Source organism: Pongo pygmaeus, chromosome X (assembly GCF_028885625.2).
Source record: "Pongo pygmaeus isolate AG05252 chromosome X, NHGRI_mPonPyg2-v2.0_pri, whole genome shotgun sequence".
NCBI classification, from domain to species: domain Eukaryota; kingdom Metazoa; phylum Chordata; class Mammalia; order Primates; family Hominidae; genus Pongo; species Pongo pygmaeus.
The window spans coordinates 56,293,364-56,313,264 of NC_072396.2; the positions used below are offsets into that span (position 1 = coordinate 56,293,364).

The 19,901-nt window shown below is 37.8% G+C and overlaps 1 protein-coding gene across 4 annotated transcripts in view; it reads left to right on the forward strand.

Moving 5' to 3' along the window:
- FOXR2 (forkhead box R2) overlaps nucleotides 1–19,901 on the forward strand; it is a 152,408-nt gene that overhangs the window by 116,950 nt on the left and 15,557 nt on the right. For 2 of the 4 annotated variants that reach the window (XM_054471576.2, XM_054471574.2), the window contains exon 1: nucleotides 5,871–6,000. The exons of the other annotated variants lie outside the window; for them this stretch is intronic. The gene's annotated coding sequence lies outside the window, so the exon portion shown is untranslated. Of the gene's footprint in view, nucleotides 1–5,870; nucleotides 6,001–19,901 lie in introns of those variants that run through there. 4 annotated transcript variants of the gene reach the window in all.

Genomic DNA, 19,901 nt, shown 5'->3' on the forward strand with positions numbered 1-19,901 from the left:
CTGCAAAATATTTGTTAGAACTAATAAATAAATTTAGTAAAGTTGCAGGATACAAAATCATCATATGAAAATCAGTTGTATTTCTATACAGTAACAATGAATTATTCAAAAAGAAAATTAAGACAACATTTCTATTTATAATAGCATCAAAAAGAATAACATACTTAGGAAAAAAACTTAACCAAGGAAATGAAGGACCTGTACATTGCAAACTATAAAACATGGATGAAACAAATTAAAGCACAAACAAATAAATAGAAAGATATATCATGTTTGTGGATTAAAAAATAATATTAAATAATATTAAATAGAGAACCCAGAAATAAGCTCATACATACACTGTCAATTGATCTTCAACAACGGTGCCAAGGATATGCAATGGGTAAAAGATAATCCACTTTTGATACTTGCTGGGAAAACTGGACCCTTATCTTACACTATGTGCAAAATTCAACTCAAAATGAATTAAAGGTGTTAACATAAGATTGGAAACTATAAAACTCATGGACTAAAACATAAGGGAAAATCTTCTTGACATTGTCTGAGCCAATAATTTTTTTAACCCAAAAGTACAGACAACAAAAGTAAAAATGACAAATGGAATTACATCAAACTAAGAAGCTTCTGCACAGCAAAGGAAATAATCAACAAAATGAAAAGTCAAACTACAGAATGAGAGAAAATATTTGCAAACCATATGTCTGATAAAGGGTTAATATCCAAAATACATAAGGAGCACCTACAACTTAATAGAGAAAAAAATCACCTGCTTTAAAAATAGACAAAGAAACTGAATAGATATTTCTCCAAGTAAGACATAGCAATGGCCAACAAGTATATGAAAAGGCATTCGGCATCACTAATCCTCAGGATGATGTAAATAAAAACTACAATGAGCTATCACCTCATACGTGTTACAATAGCTATTATCAAAAAAAGGAAAGATACGTGTTTTCAAGAATACTGTCAATAGTGATGTAAATTGGTGCAGCCATTATCGAAAACAGCATGGAGGTTTCTCTAAAAATTTAAAATAGAACTACCATATAATCCAGCAATGCTACTTGAGTATATATCCAAAGTAAATGAAATCAATATCTTAAAGCAATAGCTGCATCCCATGTTAATTGCAGCATTATTCACAATAGCCAAGATATGAATCAACCTAAGTGTCTGCTGATGGATAAATATATAAAGAAAATGTGATTATATGCAATCATGTGCCACGTAATGATGTTTCAGTTAATGATAGACCATATATGTGGTGGTGGTCCCATAAGATTATAATACTGTATTTTAACTGTGCCTTTTCCATGTTTAGATACACAAATACTTATCATTGTGTTACAATTGTCTATAATATTCAGTATAGTAGTGCACTGTACAGCTTTGTAGCCTAGGAGCAATAAGCTATAATATAAAGCCTAGACGTGTAGTAGGCTATACCATCTAGGTTTGTGTAAGAACACTCTATGATGTCTGCACAATGACAAAATCATCTAACGACACATTTCTCAGAATGTATCACCATCATTCTCAATGCATGACTGTATATATATATATATATATATACACATTTTATATAAAATAAAATATTATTAACCTTAAAAGTAAGAAATTCTGCCATTTGCAACAACATGGATGAACCGGGAGAACTTTATGCTAAGTGAAATAATTGAAGTACAGAAAGACAAAAGCTTTATGATCTTACATGTGGAATCCAAAAATGTTAAACTCACAGAAGCAAAGAGTAAAATGGTGGTTGCCAGGGGCTGGAAATGAAGTGGGGAGATGTTGGTCAAAGGGTACAAAGTTTCAGTTAAGCAGGATGAATAAATTCTGCATTTCTAAAGTAAATCATGATGACAATGATCAATAATACTCTGTTGTATATTCAATTTTCTTGAGACAGTAGATCTCAAATATTCTCCTCACAAGAGAAGATAACTATGTGTGATGAAAAATATGTTAATTAGCTTGATTATGGTAATCATTTCACAACGTATATCAAAACATCATGTTCTACACCATAAATATATACAATTTTTATTTGTTAATATGGGTGGGGGAAAGAGAAAATATTGTCTAAACACACATTAGAATATTATTAGGCCTTTAAAGAGAAGGAAATCCTGCCATTTGTGACAACATGATGAACCTAGAGGACATTATGTAAAGTGAAATAAGTCAAACACAGATGCACAAATACTATATGATATCATTTTGATGAGAAATCTAAAATAGTCAAATTCATAGAAGCAGAGTGTAAAATGGTGGTTGCCAGCAGGTAGGAGGAGAAGGAAATGGGAGTTATTAATTAAAGGGTACAAAGTCTCAGTTATGCAAGATGAGTAAGTCCTAAAGATCTCTTCCTCACTATGCCTATAGTTAAAAATACCGTATTTTATTGTTTAAAACTCCTTAAATGGTAGATTTCATGTTTTCTTTTCATACACATACAGACAAAATAACAAAGAGGAGAAGGAAATTTTGAGAAGCGATGAATATGTTTATGGCATAGATTTTGGTGATGGTTTCATGAGTGTATACTTATCTCCAAACTCATCAAGTTGTATATATCAAATATATATAGCATTTTGTATGTTAATCATGCCTCAATAAAGTAGTTTAATAAAAAAGAGGGTGGAGACATATTAACCAGTGAAATATAATAGAGTGCTAATAAATAATCCTTCGCATATATGGTTAAATGATTTTCAACGAGAGTGTCAAGATCATTAAATGGGGTAAACGCAAACTTTTCAACAAATGGTGCTGTGAAAGCTAGATATCTACATGTAAAAACATGAAGTTGGACCCTTACCTAACACCATATACAAAAATTAACTGAAATGGATCAAAAGCTTATGCATAAGAGCTAAAACTATAAAAACCCTTAGAGAAATATAGTGGAAAAGCTTTATAAAATTTTCTTTAAAATTTCATAAAAATCACAATTTTTTAAATTCTACTTTTCTAATTGACTAAATGATACAGTCCATTTAAAAGACTGCCACCCTCTCATTTAAAGCCTATGCAGAGAAGGCTTCTTAAACCATGCCAGACCAGACGTTTCTCCCCCAAAAAGATAGAGGCCTAGCCTATGCAAGGGCTATCCACTGACAACTCAATGTGCAGTGTAAAGTGCTCTGGGTTCAGTGAGTCCTATCTGTCCCCTGACATAGTTGGCATCTACTGTTGTTTGATGCTAGTGAGCTTGAGCATTTGATTTCCTGGGACTGTTGACTGCTATTAATTGTCTGTTTACCACATAATTCTATGTGCACGCCCAAAGGGATGAGGGAACCCAGAGGCTGATTCTTGGGAGAACATCGGGTGAAACAAGTCTAAAAACTTTCCTTCAAGGTCTGAGTAAATTCTAAAAGGGGAGAATGATGTAGTGTCTGTATAAAATATTAAAAATTTAGCATAACATTGCCCCAAAAAGGAGAAACAGTAGTTTACCCATCAACATAAAATGCATGAGTTATGAAGTATAATAATAACTTGGCGGCTGATAAAATTCATTTTCAAATGATGTTCAATTAAGAAAGTAATATATACATCATGAAATATAAGAATGGGAGTAATTGGTTTACAATAGACTAGAAATAAAATTACCAAATAAAGCACAAAACCAAAACTGTCTCCAAATTGTGAAAAGCAGCCCAAACTACTCACAAAATTTTACATGATTTTCTCTACTAATTCTTAATTGTATCAAACTCATAAATAATGGCTCAAATCATTTAATTTCTATCAATTTGACCATTGTGTAATTTCACCAATAGACTAAAAGACTGCTTAGAGAATGCTCACCAAATTACAAGGCATCTCCGGCCCAATAAAGGTCAACACTTCACAAACAAGTTTATTTTTTTCCAGGATACGTCCAGAAATGGTTCCTAACTTTTGGTTGTATCAAGAATACTAGACATTTTGGAATAAGAGCACTGCCCCCCACATCTCTACCTCAAACCCCACTTCCTCAGCTGAATGTCATGCCCTGTTGTAGGAAAATTTGTAGCCTTGGCCATTTCTTTATGTATTTGGCCGTCTAATGGTGAGCTTCTGATGCTGCTGTTCAGCATCTCCTTCATGTACAAGCCCAAAGATAGTGAGGAAATGACTAGCTGAGTATGGGACTACAGTTGGATAAAGACCAGAACTCTCTTTGCTGGAGTATAGATGCACTCCCCTGCTGTAAGGGGAGGATGACATAGCAGTGACTGAGTGTAAACAGTAGTCACAATAGGAATGTAGGTGGCTTCATTGCCAGAGCAAAGTTATTCCTTCAGGATGTGAACAACACTCTTTTTTTCTGAGCACCTATAATTTGAGGTGAATGGATGGTGGAGGCCTATCTCAATTCCAAAATTGTCTTGATGAGTCACTTCTTTGAAAGTCAAATAAAATCTGGGAATTCTAGAACTGAAAACTATAGTAAGGGAATCAATTCTGTAAGGGATAAGTCTTCATTAAAAAGTACTGCATGGTCTTGGGCTGAAGGGAGCTCTGTAGGAGAAAGAGGGCTGTCATGGTCAGTATGTCAACCAAGGGTAACAGTGCCCTACTGAGAACAGTACCCTCACTCTCCAAATCAGTTCTCATCTACACAAACTCTGAGGTGCTCCCAATATACATCAGGACAGTACTTACATAAGCGTTTCTACAGAAATTATGTTTCTCCATCATTATACCTACAGGAAGTGGCGCATCTTGTTAATTTGTTGATGTTAAGTTAGTCCTTATGTCTTCCTTGAAATTTCAACAGAAATGATTATCATCTGGATTTTTTTTTTTCTCGAGATAGAATCTCGCTCTGTCACCCAGGCTGGAGTGAAGTTGCACGATCTCGGCTCACTGCAACCTCTGCCTCCCGGTTCAAGTGATTCTGGTGCCTCAGCCTCCCGAGTAGCTGGGACTACAGGCGTGCACCACCACATCTGGCTAATTTTTTTGTATTTTTAGTAGAGACGGGGTTTCGCCATGTTGGCCAGGCTGTTCTCGAACTCCTGATCTCAGGTGATCCACCCACCTCGGCCTCCCAAAGTGCTGGGAATCCAGGCGTGAGCCACTGCGCCCAGCCACCCTTGCCCATTTTCGATCCTCTTTATTACTATAGGCGGGCTTCTATTTTATCTGGCCACACAGGGATTTTCCTAATTTGTTACAAACAGGTCTCTGATACTGCAACCAATTCAGAGTCCCTTTTATTAACACAGTGAAACCCTTCTGCCAGCTCCAACCAGATAAATGTCTTCACCATCATCATTACAGGCAAGTCTTTGGACAGCCCCATCCCCGTCAAGTCCTTCTTACGATTGGCAGGCTTCTAGTTAACCCCATCTATAACCAAGGTTCTTCTATTCTTTATTCAAAGGCTTCTGTTCATTCCCTCTCAACCCAAGGTATTTCTTTTCTGTAGAAGCAGGCCTCTAGGTAGTTCCACCCACGTAAAAGTTGTTCTCATTTCTATTGGTGAATCCCCGCCTATACTACAGGATCTTTCTCTGCAAGTTCTCTATTCGTCTGAGTATACAACAGGTCCTTCCATATCACACGGGCAGTTCTATGCTCAATCTTACCAACACCAGAGTGGTATTCTCATATTGGGAGGCATCTCAGTAGGCCTGCCCACAGCAATTATGTATTTTCTATTTACAGGCAGTCCACTGGACAGCCCTTCCCACATAAGGGTCCTCTTTATCGTACAAGCCGACATATGGGTGAACCACCCACCATAGGGTACCTCGCATTTCTATTGGCAGGCTTCCAGTTAGCTCCACCCAGCATCATAACGTCTCTCTTTTTCATAGGTCAGTTCACTCACGTGAGTTCCTATGTAAAACAGGAAGGCCTGTGGAGAGCTGCGCCCCGTGAGCGTGGTACTCTTTGGTGATGGCGGATGGTCGCATGTGTCGCCATAATAGGGTATTTCTCTTTTCTAGAGGCAGTCTTCTGGTCAATTCTGTGACATCAGGGTCCTTATCACTACAGGTAGGCTTTTGGTCATCACCACCTATGCCTGAATCCTCTCCTCAATACAAGTAATTCCTCTGGTAGATTCCGATAACCTACAACTTGATTTTTTCACCAAACAGTTCTCCTGAACTGCGCTCAGTCTTCCTACAAAAGATTTTTTTTTTTTTTGAGATGGAGTTTTGCTCTTGTCGCCCAGGCTGGAGTGCAATGGCACAATCTTGGCTCACTGCAACCTACGCCTGCCGGGTTCAAGAAATTCTCCTGCCTCGACCTCCCGAGTAGCTGGGATTACAGGCGCATGCCACCATGCCTAGCTGATTTTTGTATTTTTAGTAGAGACGGGGTGTCACCATGTTGGCCAGGCTGGTCTCGAACTTCTGACCACAGGTGATCCGCCCAAAGTGCCAAGACCATAGGTGATCCGCCCAAAGTGCCTCGGCCTCCAAAAGTGCTGGGATTACAGGCATGAGCAGCCACGCCCGGCTTTTTTTTTTTTTTTTTTAAGCTACATAGTGCTCCTTAGTATAGTTTTTACCGTATTTAAGTCCCCTGTTACCATCCACATTGATGGATATTTTAACTATTTTCAGCATTCCAAGCAGTAGTGTGGGGCGTACCCTCTCCTGTTTCCTTAATCATAGTTACAAGTGCTTTCTAGAATACACGCCTGGAAGTAAAAACGTCAGAAGCTTAAGGTACTCAAATTATAACTTGTAATAAACACTGACAAATTGCCTTTAACATGGTTGTACCAGTTTACACTCTTGCAACTAGTGGATGAGAGTATTTCCTTCCATTCTTGTCAAAGCTCGATGTTATTGTTTGCATGCTTTTTTGTGGTTTTTTTTTTTTTTGCCAAAATGATGGATGCGAATTGGTATCTCATAATTGATGTATTTTTCCACGTTACAGCCTCAATTGAAACTCCCTGTGAACTCCTCCCTAATCCTATTCTCTTTTCTCCCTTTGCATGGTTTTACACTTTCTCTATATATTTTTAAATAATTAAAATAGTATTGTTTTGCAGCCTTTAAAATTTCATTTAAATGATGGCATATGGTATATAGTCATTTGCTACTTTTTTCATTCAAAATTTTGTTTTAGAAATTAATTCATATTGAAATGTGTAGCTTGGTTTACATGCTAATATTAGTCCATTACATATCCTTATATTTGCTATGGACATTAGGCTGTTAGCTATTTTTCATTTGTTTTACCATTTCAAACAGTGCTGTTTTTCTGATATATTTCTCAGTGTGCACGTGTGAAAGAATTTCTCTAGAATATAACCTAAAAATTGAATCCCCAGGTTGTAAATTTTAAGTATCTTTTAATTTACTAGCTATTTCTAATGTGATGGTGTGTAACATAACCTTATTTTGTTTTAATTTGCATTTTTCTGATTACTATTGAGGTTGAGCATCTTTTGTGTTTTCTTGGCCGTTTAGGGTTTTTCTTCTGTGAACTAGCCTTTTCATATCCGTTGCCTATTCTACTGTGTTATTTGTTCTTTTCTTGTTGATACACTGGAGTTCCTCTTGTGTTCTTGTTTTATGTGTCTCATAAATCTTCCTGCAGTCTGTAGTGGCTTGTTTTTACCCTTTGTTTGTTACTTCTGTCTGTATGTGTGTCCATGAATTTTAAGTTTTTATGTAATCCATTTTTTTAATATTTCTAAGAAATTCTTCTCCACTCCAAGGACACAATCGTATTTATTCCCCTGTATTCTAAAGAATACCAGTTTTAGGCCGGGCATGGTGGCCCACGCCTGCAATCCCAGCACTTTGGGAGGCCGAGACAGGCAGATCAATTTGAGCTCAGCAGTTCGAGACCAGCCTGAGCAACATGGCGAAAGCCTATCTCCACAAAAATTACAAAAATTAGCCAGGTGTGGTGGCACACACCTGTGGCCCAGCTACTCGGGAGGCTGAGGTGGTAGGATTGCTTGAGCCTGGGAGGCAGGGGCTGCAGTGAGTCTAAATCACCACTCCAGCCTGGGTGACAGAGTGAGACCTGGTCTCAAAAAATTAATTAATTAATTAATTAAAATTACAAATATCAGTTTTGATTTTCACATTTAGGTCTTATTCATTCAATAAATATTTATTAAAGCAGGGATTCTTCTGGGCACTGGGAATACTTCATCAAAACAAATGAACAAATATAGGCAAAAATCTGTCTTTTTTTTTTTTGAGATGGTGTCTCTCTCTGTCACCCAGGCTATTTTTTTTTTTTTTTTTGAGATGGTGTCTCTCTCTGTCACCCAGGCTAGAGTGCAGTGGCGTGATCTCGGGATCTCGGCTCACTGCAAACTCCACCTCCTGGGTTCAAGCAATTCTCATGCCTCAGCCTCCCAAATAGCTGGGGTTACAGGTGCACGCCACCACGCCTGGCTAATTTTTGTGTTTTTAATAGAGATGGGGTTTCACTATGTTGGCCAGGCTGGTCTGGAACTCCTGACCTCAAGTGATCTGCCTGTCTCTGCTTTCCAGAGTGCTGGGATTACAGGTGTGAGCCACTGCGCCCGACCGAAAATTTCAGTCTTTATTGACCTTACAGTCTATTGAACAAGACCATTAAATAATAGAATAGTGTATCATTTTAGGGAATAAGTGCTAAGGAGAAAAAGAGGGATAGAGAGTACAGATGATGCGGTTTGTTTCTGGACTCCTTTGTCTCTTTGGGCCTTCCCTTTGTTAATAACATAGTTTTAATTTACTACAGCTTTATAATAAGTATAGGTGTCTAGTAGAACAAACCTCCTAATTGTATTTTCTGTAATATGTCTTAGATATTCTAGGGCTTTTGTTCCCCTCTGTAATATTGAGGATCAACTTGAAAAGTTGTTTTGACACTCTTTCTGGAATTTTGATTGGAATGTTATTCCATTTTTAAAGTAAAATGCAGAATGTTGATATCTTTATGAAACTGAGAATTTCATTATATTAGCATGGTATATCTATTCATTTATTAAGACCATATTTTATGTCTTTTATTAAGGTTTGTTAAGTTTGTTGGGTTTTTAATATTTTTGGTGAAAGACATCATTTGTAGTGTGTTTTATTTTTCATTACATTTGTTCATTTGTAGCTATAAATGCCTTTCTAAATGTCATTTTACTGCATCTCACAAGTTTCAGAATATAGTCTGTTCATTGCTGTTTAGGTTTGAATATCTTGTAATTTTCATTTTGAACTCTTCTTTAACAAATGAGATTTTAAAGAATGGTTTTTGATTGGGAGGCTGAGATGGGCAGATCAACTGAGGGCAGGAGTTCGAGACCAGCCTGCCCAACATGGGGAAACTCCGTCTCTACTAAAAATACAAGAAATTAGCTGGGCGTGGTGGCAGGCGCCTGTAATCCCAGCTGCTCGGGAGGCTGAGGCAGGAGAATCGCTTGAACCTGGGAGGCGGAGGTTGCGGTGAGCCGAGATTGCGCCACTGCACTCCAGCCTGGGCGACAAGAGTGAAACTCCGTCTCAAAAAAAAAAAAAAAAAAAAGTTTTAGAAATTTGTAAGCATTTTTTCTTATTTTTACTATAATTCATAGTTAATTGCATTGTGATCAAAGAAAGTGAACATGTTACAGATTATTTGAAATTTTTAAGACTTATGGTAAATTTTGCAAATTCTTGAAAAAAATGAGATTTTTCTTGGGTGCAAGTTTTTATATATAGGTTAATCTTTAATTTTATTGGGGTTTATTGGGACTTTTTAATTTATGTGGGTTTGTTTCTTGACTCTATTTTTCCTTTGGGCCTTTTGTTTTCCCTTTATTAATAACGGTCTTAATTTACTGTAGCTTTATAATAAGACTTGGTGTTTGGTAGGAAAAATTGCCCCACTGTATTTTCTTTAATATGCTTTAGGGTATTCTAGGGCTTTTGTTCTTCCCTATAATATTGAGGATCAATTTGAAAAGGATTCTCATTCTTCTTATTTTTTCTCTGTTTCTAATATAATAGAGGAGAGTGTAATTATGTCTTGTTTGTAGATTCATAAATGTCAACTCATAATTCTGTCAGTTTTTGTTTTGTCTGTTTTGTTGCTACCTGGACACATGCATCCAAGTCCATGATGCACTGTTTATTTTATTATTTTGGAGTGTCCCTCTATTGATGCTTTTTGCCTTTAATTCTATTTTCTCCAATATTTAATTTTTTGATGTTTTTTCTTTTAGATGTAGCTCTTAGAAATACTATATAGCTCGATTATTTAAAAATGATTCTGGTTATCTTGTCTTTATTAGATGAAGTTAACTTTTTTTATTGTTATGTTTATGAATAGATTTTGACTCATTTTTACTATTTTAGGGGGTTTTCAGTTTGTTCTTTTTCTTTTCAAGACAAGGTCTTGCTCTGTCTCTCAGACTGGAATGCAATGGCGCAATCATGGCTCACTGCAGCCTTGACCTTTTGGGGCACAAGCGATTTTCCCACCTCTGCCTCCCAAGTAGCTGAGACTACAGGCACATGCCACCACACCTGGCTAATTTTTGTATTTCTGGTAGAGCTGGAGTCTCACCATGTTGTCCAGGTTAGTCTTGAACTCCTGGTTCAAGTGATCTGCCTGCCTTGGCCTCCCAAAGTGGGAGGATTACAGGCGTGAGCCGCTGCGCCTGGCCAGGTTTTCAGTTTAACATCACTTTTCTTGGCTTCTTTGTCCCTCATATCCTCTGCTGCTTTGGATGCTGCAGATTATATTCTTACTGTGTTTGTCTTTAAATTTTTTAGATGTACACACAATTAATTTGTCTAACAAAATCTTTGGTTACTCAATATTTTCCATCCTTTTAACTATTGCAAAAGCCTTAGTATTCTGGAACTACCCATTGAACCCCTACTTATTATTTTTGGACACAGTTTTGTTTTTCTTTACCCTTTTAAACACAAAAAAATCAGTTATAATTTTATAGTCATAATAAACATAGTCTGTTAGTTTCTTTCTTCATTGTTGTTTCTCCTTCCCCCATATTTTCCCTCTGGCTTCACTGCTCATATTAAAAAACATTGTTTACCTGTGAGTGTATTGATGATCTTTGGTTAACTCTAATGACGGAAAATGTCTTCATTTTGCTCTCACACTTGAATAATTGAGTACAAACTTATGAGTGACAGTTATTTTACTTCAACATTTATAAGTATTTCTAGTATCCATTGTTTTTTGCCCTCAGTCTAGTTGATCTTCCTTTAGAATAAAGCTTTTTCCCCTCTAGTGGCTCTTAAGATTGTTGCTTTATTATGATTTATTATTAATGTCATATAATTCTTTTTACATAAAGTGCAAACACAAGCACAACTAATCTATGATGATAGACAACAGAAAGTAGTTACAAGGGTGAGTGAAGTTTGGAAAGGGGATGAGAAAATCCTCTGGGGTGAAAGAAATGTTCCACTTCTTGTGCTGGATGGTAGTTACATGGGTATAAACAATTGTCAAAGTTGATCAAATTGAATATGTACATTCTATGCATTTTAACATATTTGAATTATTTCTAATTTTTAATGCTGTAGGGCTTCAGCAATTTATGGCAAACTTCTTGCAAAAAGCTCTCAGCATCCTCTGAGGCAGAGCCAATTGCTCAAACATCACGTTGTACCAAAGGTCCCAGAAGAGTTCATATGAAACATTTGGCGATTATTTCAAAGGAATGAAGCATGGCATCTATATCTTCATCTTCTCTAAATTGCACAGCTAGGTTTGAGTTTTAAAAAATTTCCAGTGTTATTTTTTTATTGCAGGTGAGCCAGCAGTTCTGTGTCTGCACAGTAGCTTTATCAGTTAAAGTCTTATCAGCAATAGCCTACTCCTGACAATATCTACAATTTTCTCACTGCTGTGGGGCAATAGGTACAATTCTCTTTTCTATAGCTAGGCACACAGATAAGATACATCTGAAGTCTGTATACTAATGGTTATAAAACAAAGCTTGAGCATCTCTATGGCATATTGCACTGGAAATAATCTTGGAAATAATGAGGGAAAATTATTTTAGATAAGAAATATATCATAAACAGAAAATACCTGTGACTTCTTGGAGATTATGAAAGCTGGCACACCTCAAGCAGTACCCAACTCAGCACCACTGCCATTGTATCAAACACCCACCTTCCCTGACACTTTATTCTTGATATTATAAGGTTTTATTCAGTGTGTCTTGGAGTGGGTTGACTTGTATTTATCCTGTTCAGTGGACTTTTTAATTTGAGAACTCATGTCTTTCTTCAAATCTGGAAAGTCATTAGCAATTTCTCCTCATTATTAATCCTTTATAATTCTCTAAATATTCTTTTGAAACTTTTATTAGATGAATGTTGGAGTTTCTCAGTATACCTTCAATTTCTGTTCACTATTCTTTTGTATTTATATATACATATATATATATATTTTATTTTACTTTAAGTTCTGGGATATATGTGCAGAACGTGCAGGTTTGTTACACAGGTATACATGTGCCATAGTGGTTTGTTGCACCTATCAACCCGTCATATAGGTTTTAAGCCCCGCATGCATTAAATATTTGCTTTAATGCTCTCCCTCTCCATGACCCCCACCCCACAACAGGCCCCAGTGTGTGATGTTCCCCTTCCTGTGTCCATTTGTTCTCATTGTTCAACTTCCACTTATCAGTGAGAACATGTGGTGTGGTTTTCTGTTCCTGTGTTAGTTTGCTGAGAATGATGGTTTCCAGCTTGATCCATTGTCCATGCAAAGGACATGAACTCATTCTTTTTTTATGGCTGTATAGGATTCCATGGTGTATATATTTCACATTTTCTTTATCCAGTCTATCATTGATGGGCATTAGGGTTGGATCCAAGTCTTTGCTATTGTAAATAGTGGTGCAGTAAACATACGTGTGCTTGTGTCTTTATAGTAGAATGATTTGTAATCCTTTGGGTATATACTCAGTAATGGCATTCTTGGGTCAAATGGTATCTGTGGTTCTAGATCCTCGAGGAATTGCCACACTTACTTCCACAGTGGTTGAACTAATTTACACTCCGACCAACAGTATAAAAGCGTTCCTATTTCTCCACAGCCTTGCCAACATCTGTTGTTTCCTGACTTTTTAACGATCACCATTCTAACTGGCGTGAGATGGTATCTCATTCTGATTTTGATTTGCATTTCTTTAATGACCAGTGATCATAAGCATTTTTTCATAAGTTTGTTGGCCACATAAATGTCTTCTTTTGAGAAGTGTCTGTTCATATCCTTCACCCACTTTTTGATGGGGTTGTTTGTTTTTCTGTTGTAAATTTGTTTAAGATGCCTCTAGAGTCTGGATACTAAACCTTTGTCAGATGGGTAGATTGCAAAAATTTTCTCCCATTCTGTACGTTGCCTATTCACTCTGATGATAGTTTAGTTTGCTTTGCAGAAGCTCTTTAGTTTAATTAAATCCCATTTGTCAATTTTGGCTTTTTTGCAATTGCTTTTGGTGTTTTAGTCATGAAGTCCTTGCCCATGCCTATGTCCTGAATGGTATTGTCTAGGTTTTCTTCTAGGGTTTTTATGGTTTTAGGTTTTACCTTTAAGCCTTTAATCCATCTTGAGTTAATTTTTGTATAAGGTGTAAGGAAGGGGTCCAGTTTCTGTTTTCTGCATATGGCTAGCCAGTTTTCCCAGCACCATTTATTAAATAGGGAGTCTTTCCCCATTGCTTGTTTTCATCAGGTTTGTCGAAGACCAGATGGTTGTAAATGTGTGGTGTTATTTCTGAGGGCTCTGTTCTGTTCCATTGGTCTATATATCTGTTTTGGTACCAGTACCATGCTGTTTTGGTTCTGTAGCCTCGTGGTATAGTTTGAAGACAGGTGGCGTGATGCCTCCAGCTTTTCTTTTTGCTTAGGATTATCTTGGCTATACGGGCTCTTTTTTGGTTCCATATGAAATTTAAAGTAGGTTTTTCTAGTTCTGTGAAGAAAGTCATTGGTAGCTTGATGGGAATGGGAATAGCATTGAATCTATAAATTACTTTGGGCAGTATGGCCATTTTCATGATATTGATTCTTCCTATCCATGAGCATGGAAGTCTTTTTCATTTGTTTCTCTCTTATTTCCTTGAGCAGTGGTTTGTAGTTCTCCTTGAAGAGGTCCTTCACGTCCCTTGTAAGTTGTATTCCTAGGTATTTCATTCTCTTTGTAGCAATTGTGAATGGGCGTTCACTCATGATTTGTCTCTCTGTTTATCTAATGTTGGTGTATAGGAATCCTTGTGATTTTTGCACACTGATTTTGTATCCTGAGACTTTGCTGAAGTTGCTTATCAGCTTAAGCAGTTTTTGGGCTGAGATTATGGGGCATTCTAAATATAAAATCATGTCATCTGCAAACAAAGACAATTTGACTTCCTTTCTTCCTATTTGAATACCATTTATTTCTTTCTCTTACGTGATTTCCCTGGCCAGAACTTTCAATACTATGTTGAATAGGAGTGGTGAGAAAGGGCGTCCTTGTCTTGTGCCGGTTTTCAAAGGAAATGCTTCCAGCTTTTGCCCATTCAGTATGATATCGGCTGTGGGATTCCAACAAACAGCTTTTATTATTTTGAGATATTTTCCATTAATCTCTAGTTTATTGAGAGTTTTTAGCATGAAAGGGTTTTGAATTTTGTTGAAGGCCTTTTCTGCATCTATTGAGATAATCATGTGGTTTTTGTCATCGGTTCTGTCTATGTGATGGATTACATTTATTGATTTGCATATGTTGAACCAGCCTTGCATCACAGGAATGAAGCTGATTGATTCTGGTGGATAAGCTTTTTGATGTGCTGGTGGATTCATTTTGCCAATATTTTATTGAGGATTTTCACATTGGTGTTCATCAGGGATATCGGCCTGAAATTTTCTTGTTTTGTGTCTCTGCCAGGTTTTCATATCAAGATGATACTAGCCTCATAAAATGAGTTAGGGAGGAGTCCCTCTTTTTCCATTGTTTGGAATAGTCTTAGAAGGAATGGTACAAGCTCCTCTTTGTACCTCTGGTAGAATTCGGCTGTGAATTGGTCGTATCCTGGGCTTTTTTTTTATTGGTAGGCTATTAATTACTGCATCAATTTCAGAACTTGTTACTGGTCTATTCAAGGATTCAACTTCTTCCTGGTTTAGTTTTGGAAGGATGTATGTGTCCAGGAATTTACCCATTTCTTCTAGATTTTCTAGTTTATTTGCATAGATGTGTTTATAGCATTCTCTGGTGGTAGTTCGTATTTCTGTGGGATTGGTGGTGATAGCTGCTTTATCATTTTTTATTGTGTCTATTTGATTCTTCTCTCTTTTCTTCTTTATTAGTCTAGCTAGCAGTCTATTTTGTTAACCTTTACAAAAAACCAGCTTCTAGATTCATTGTTTTTTGAAGGGTTTTTCGTGTCTCTATCTCCTTCAGTTCTGCTGTGATTTTAGTTATTTCTTGTCTTCTGCTAGCTTTTGAATTTGTTTGCTCTTGCTTTCCTATTTCTTTTAATTTTGATGTTCAGATGTCTATTTCAGATATTTCCAGCTTTCTGATGTAGGCATTTGGTGCTATAAATTTCCCACTTAACACTGCTTTAGCTGTGTCCCAGAGATTCTGGTACTTTTTCTCTTTGTTCTCATTGGTTTCAAAGAACTTCTTTATTTCTGCCTCAATTTCATTATTTACTCAGTAGTCATTCAGGAGCAAGTTGTTCGTTTTCCATGTAGTTGTGCAGTTTTGAGTGAGTTTCTTAATCCTGAGTTCTGAATTGATTCCACTGCAGTCTGAGAGACTGGTTGATATGATTTCCATTCTTTTGCATTTGGTGAGGAGTGTTTTACTTCGAATTATGTGATCAATTTTAGAATAAGTGCTATGTGGTGCTGAGAAGAATGTATATTCTGTTGATTTGGGGTGGAGAGTTCAGTAGATGTCTGTTAGTGTCGCTTGTTTCAGAGCTGAGTTCAAGTCCTGTATATCCTTGTAAATTTTCTCTCAATGATCTGTCTAATACTGACAGTGGGGTGTTAAAGTCTCCGACTATTATTGTGTGGGAGTCTCTTCGTAGGACTCAAAGAACTTTTTTTTATGAATCTGGGTGCTCCTGTATTCAGTGCATATATATTTAGGTTAGTTAGCTCCTCTTGTTGTATTGATCCCTTTACCATTATATAATGCCCTTCTTTGTCTTTTTTGATGTTTGTTTGTTTAAAGTCTGTTTTATCAGAGACTACAATTGCAACCCCTGCTTTCTTTTGCTTTACATTTGCTTGGTAAATCTTCCTCCATCCCTTTATTTCGAGCCTACATGTGTCTTTGCACGTGAGATGGGTCTCCTGAATACAGCACACTGATGGGTGTTGACTCTGTATCCTATTTGCCAGTCTGCGTCTTTTAATTGGGACCTTTAGCCCATTTACATTTCAGATTAATATTGTAATGTGTGAATTTGATCCTGTCATTATGATACTAACTGGTTATTTTACACATTATTTGATGCAGGTTCTTCATAATGTCATTGGTCTTTATATTTTGGTGTGTTTATCCAGTGGCTGGTACTGGTTTTTCCTTTCCATATTTAGTGCTTCCTTCAGGAGCTCTTGTAAGGCAGGCCTGGTGGTGACAAAATCGCTATTTGCTTGTCTGGAAAGGATTATTTTTTCTCCTTTGCATATGAAGCTTAGTTTAGCTGGATATGAAATTCTAGGTTGAAAATTCTTTTCTTTAAGAATGTTGAATATTGGTCCCCCACTCTCTTCCAGCTTGTAGAGTTTCTGCAGAGATCTGCTGTTAGTCTGACTGGCTTCCCTTTGTAGGTAACCTGACCTTTCTCTCTGGCTGCCGTTAACATTTTTTCCTTTGTTTCAACCTTGGTGAATCTGATGACTATGTGTCTTGGAATTGATCTTCTTGAGGAGTATTTTAGTGGTGTTCTCTGTATTTCCTGAATTTGAATGTTGGCCTGTCTTGCCAGTTAGGGGAAGTTCTCCTGGATAATATCCTGAAATGTGTTTTCCAACTTTGTTCCATTTTCCCTGTCACTTCAGGTACACCAATCTGTTGTAGGTTTGGTCTTTTCACATATTCCCGTATTTCCTGGAGGCTTTGTTCATTCCTTTTCATTCTTTTTTTTTCTAATCTTGTCTTCACGCCTTATTTCAGTAAGTTAATCTTCAATCTTTGTTATTCTTTCTTCCACTCAATTGATTTGGCTATTGATACTTGCGTATGCTTCATGAAGTTCTCGTACTGTGTTTTTCAGCTCCATCAGGTCATTTATGTTTCTCTCTAAACCGGTTATTCTAGTTAGCAGTTCCTGTAACCTTTTATCAAGGTTCTTAGCTTCCTTGCATTGAATTAGAACATGCTCTTTTAGCTCAGAAGAGTTTGTTATTACCCACCTTCCAAAGCCTACCTCTGTCAGTTCATCAAACTGATTCTCCATCCAGTTTTGTTCTCTTGCTGGAGAGGAGTTGCAATCATTCAGAGGAGAAGAGGCATTCTGGTTTTTGGAATTTTCAGCGTTTTTGTGCTGGTTTTTCCTCATCTTCATGGATTTACCTACCTTTGATCTTTGAGGCTGATGACCTTTGGATGTGGTTTTTGTTTCAGGGTTCTTTATGTTGATGTTGTTTTCTGTATCTTTTCCTTCTAACAGGCTCTTCTTCTGCAGGTCTACTGTAATTTGTTGGAGGTCCACTCCAGACCCTGTTTGCCTGGGTATCACCAGTGGTGGCTGCAGAGCAGCAAAGATTGCTGCCTGCTCCTTCCTCTGGAGGCTCCATCCCAGCGGGGTACTGCCCTGATGCCAGCTGGAGCTCTCCTGTATGAGGTGTCTGTCCACCCGTTTTGGGAGGTCTCTCCTCGTCAGGAGGCAGAGGGGTCAGGGACCCACTTAAGGAGGCAGTCTGTCCCTTAGCAGAGCTTGAGCACTGCACTGGGAGAATCCTCCTTGTCAGTATCAGCTGCTCTCATCAGAGCCAGCAGGCAGGAGCTTAAGTCTGCTGAAGCTGTGCGCACAGCTGTCCCTTCTCCCATGTGCTCTATCCCAGGGAGATGGGAGTTTTTTCTATAAGCGCCTGACTTGGGCTACTGCCTTTCTTTCAGAGATGTCCTGCCTAGTGAGGAGGAATCTAGAGAGGCAGTCTGGCCACAGCCCCTTGCCAGGCTGTGGTGAATTCTGCCCAGTCCAAACGTCCCGGCCTCCTTAGCACTGTCAGGGGAAAACCATCTACTCAAGCTTCAGTAATGGCAGATGCTCCTCCTTTCACTAAGCTCGATCATCCCAGGTAGACTTCAGACTGCTGTGATGGCAGTGAGAATTTCAAGCCAGTGGTTCTTAGCTTGCTGGCTCTGTAAAAGTGGGACCCCCCGAGTGAGACCAGTTGGCTCCCTGGCTTCAACCCCCTTTCCAGGGGAGTGAATGGTTCTGTCTTGCTGGGGTTCCAGGTGCCACTGGGGTACAACCAAAAAAAAAACCTCCTTCTTCTAGTTTGGCGTCTGCCCAAACAGCCGCTCAGTTTTGTGCTTGAAACCTAGGTCCCTGGTGGTGTGGGCATACGCGGGAATCTCCTGATATGCAGATTGCAAAAACTGTGAGAAAAGTGTAGTATCCAGGTCGGATAGCACAGTCCCTTGCGGCTTCCCTTGGCTGGGGGAGGGAGGTCCCCAAATCCTTGCATTTCTTGGGTGAGACGATGTCCCATCCTGTTTCCACTCTCCCTCTTTGGGCTGCACCCACTGCCTAACCAGTTGGTTATGCAGTTGGAAATGCAGAAATCACCTGCCTTCCTTGTTGGTCTCTCTGGGAGCTGCAGACCAGAGCTGTTCCTATTTGGACATTTTCTCAAAGGGCCTTATTTTTATATTTTTATGACTACTGCATGTTGGATGTTCTTTAGTACTCTATCTTCCAATTAACCAATTTACTCTTTGACCATGTCCAGTTGAGTTTGTCTCATCTATTGCATTCTTTAAATTTCAGTGACATTTTGTATTCAACATTTTTAATTGCTTTTTTATTTCTATCTGTATTGCTTTCCTTGCATATATTTTATTATATTCACTCTTTGTTGCTTTGACTATACTGAACATACTTATTTTATTATCCAGGTGGCTGTATAACATTATTGTTTTCTTGAGAGAATTCATTAACTAGTTAATTTTTCTTGTTATTAAATTTCTTCATGTATTTTTGGGATTTTGGTTTTCTGCCTGATTTGAACAGATAGTTTTGGTTCTCCACCTCTTGCCTACCTTTATTCATTAGCCTGTGCTCCCTCAACCCTTTCTAGAGGCTTTTTGGTTGCTTTCTCCCAGCACTCCAGGCTTCAATCCACTACCACATTCCAGAATGGAAGTTCTGAGTTACTGTCTCATGATGTTACAGAGAATACTACAGATCCAGTAGAATCAGTTACAACAGCTAGTGGGCTTGGCCCAAATTCTGGTTGTGAGGTTTCATCAGTGATGATCTTTCCTAGACCTACAGTTTGCCAGGGTTTGGCAGCAATACTTTTTTAGCTTCTTTGCACAAGCAGAGGTAGTCCCTAGGATGGGGCTAGAATGCCACTGAATTTTGGTCTCCTTTCTTCTCCCACCAATAAACAAAAAATAAAAAATAAAAAAAAAAAACTCTGAACTTTCAATTCCTGCTTGATAATCCAGAGTCCAGCAATCCAGTGGCTTAGTTTCACTCATTATTTTGTTTTTTTCTTGTCTAATAAGATGCTTTTTTTCCTTATATTTGAGCTTGATTTTTTTATGGTCTATCTGTTTATCTGTGTAATTTTATTCCTTATATATTTGGAGCAAAAAGAAGAGGGTTCCTAAAGTGTATTAAATCAGTGTACCAAATTGACCTGGCCATAATATGTGTTTAATATATGTATGTTGGTGTGACTTGTCCTGAGAATAACAAAAAGCAGCTGAGATTATGTGAAACATGTACTGGACCT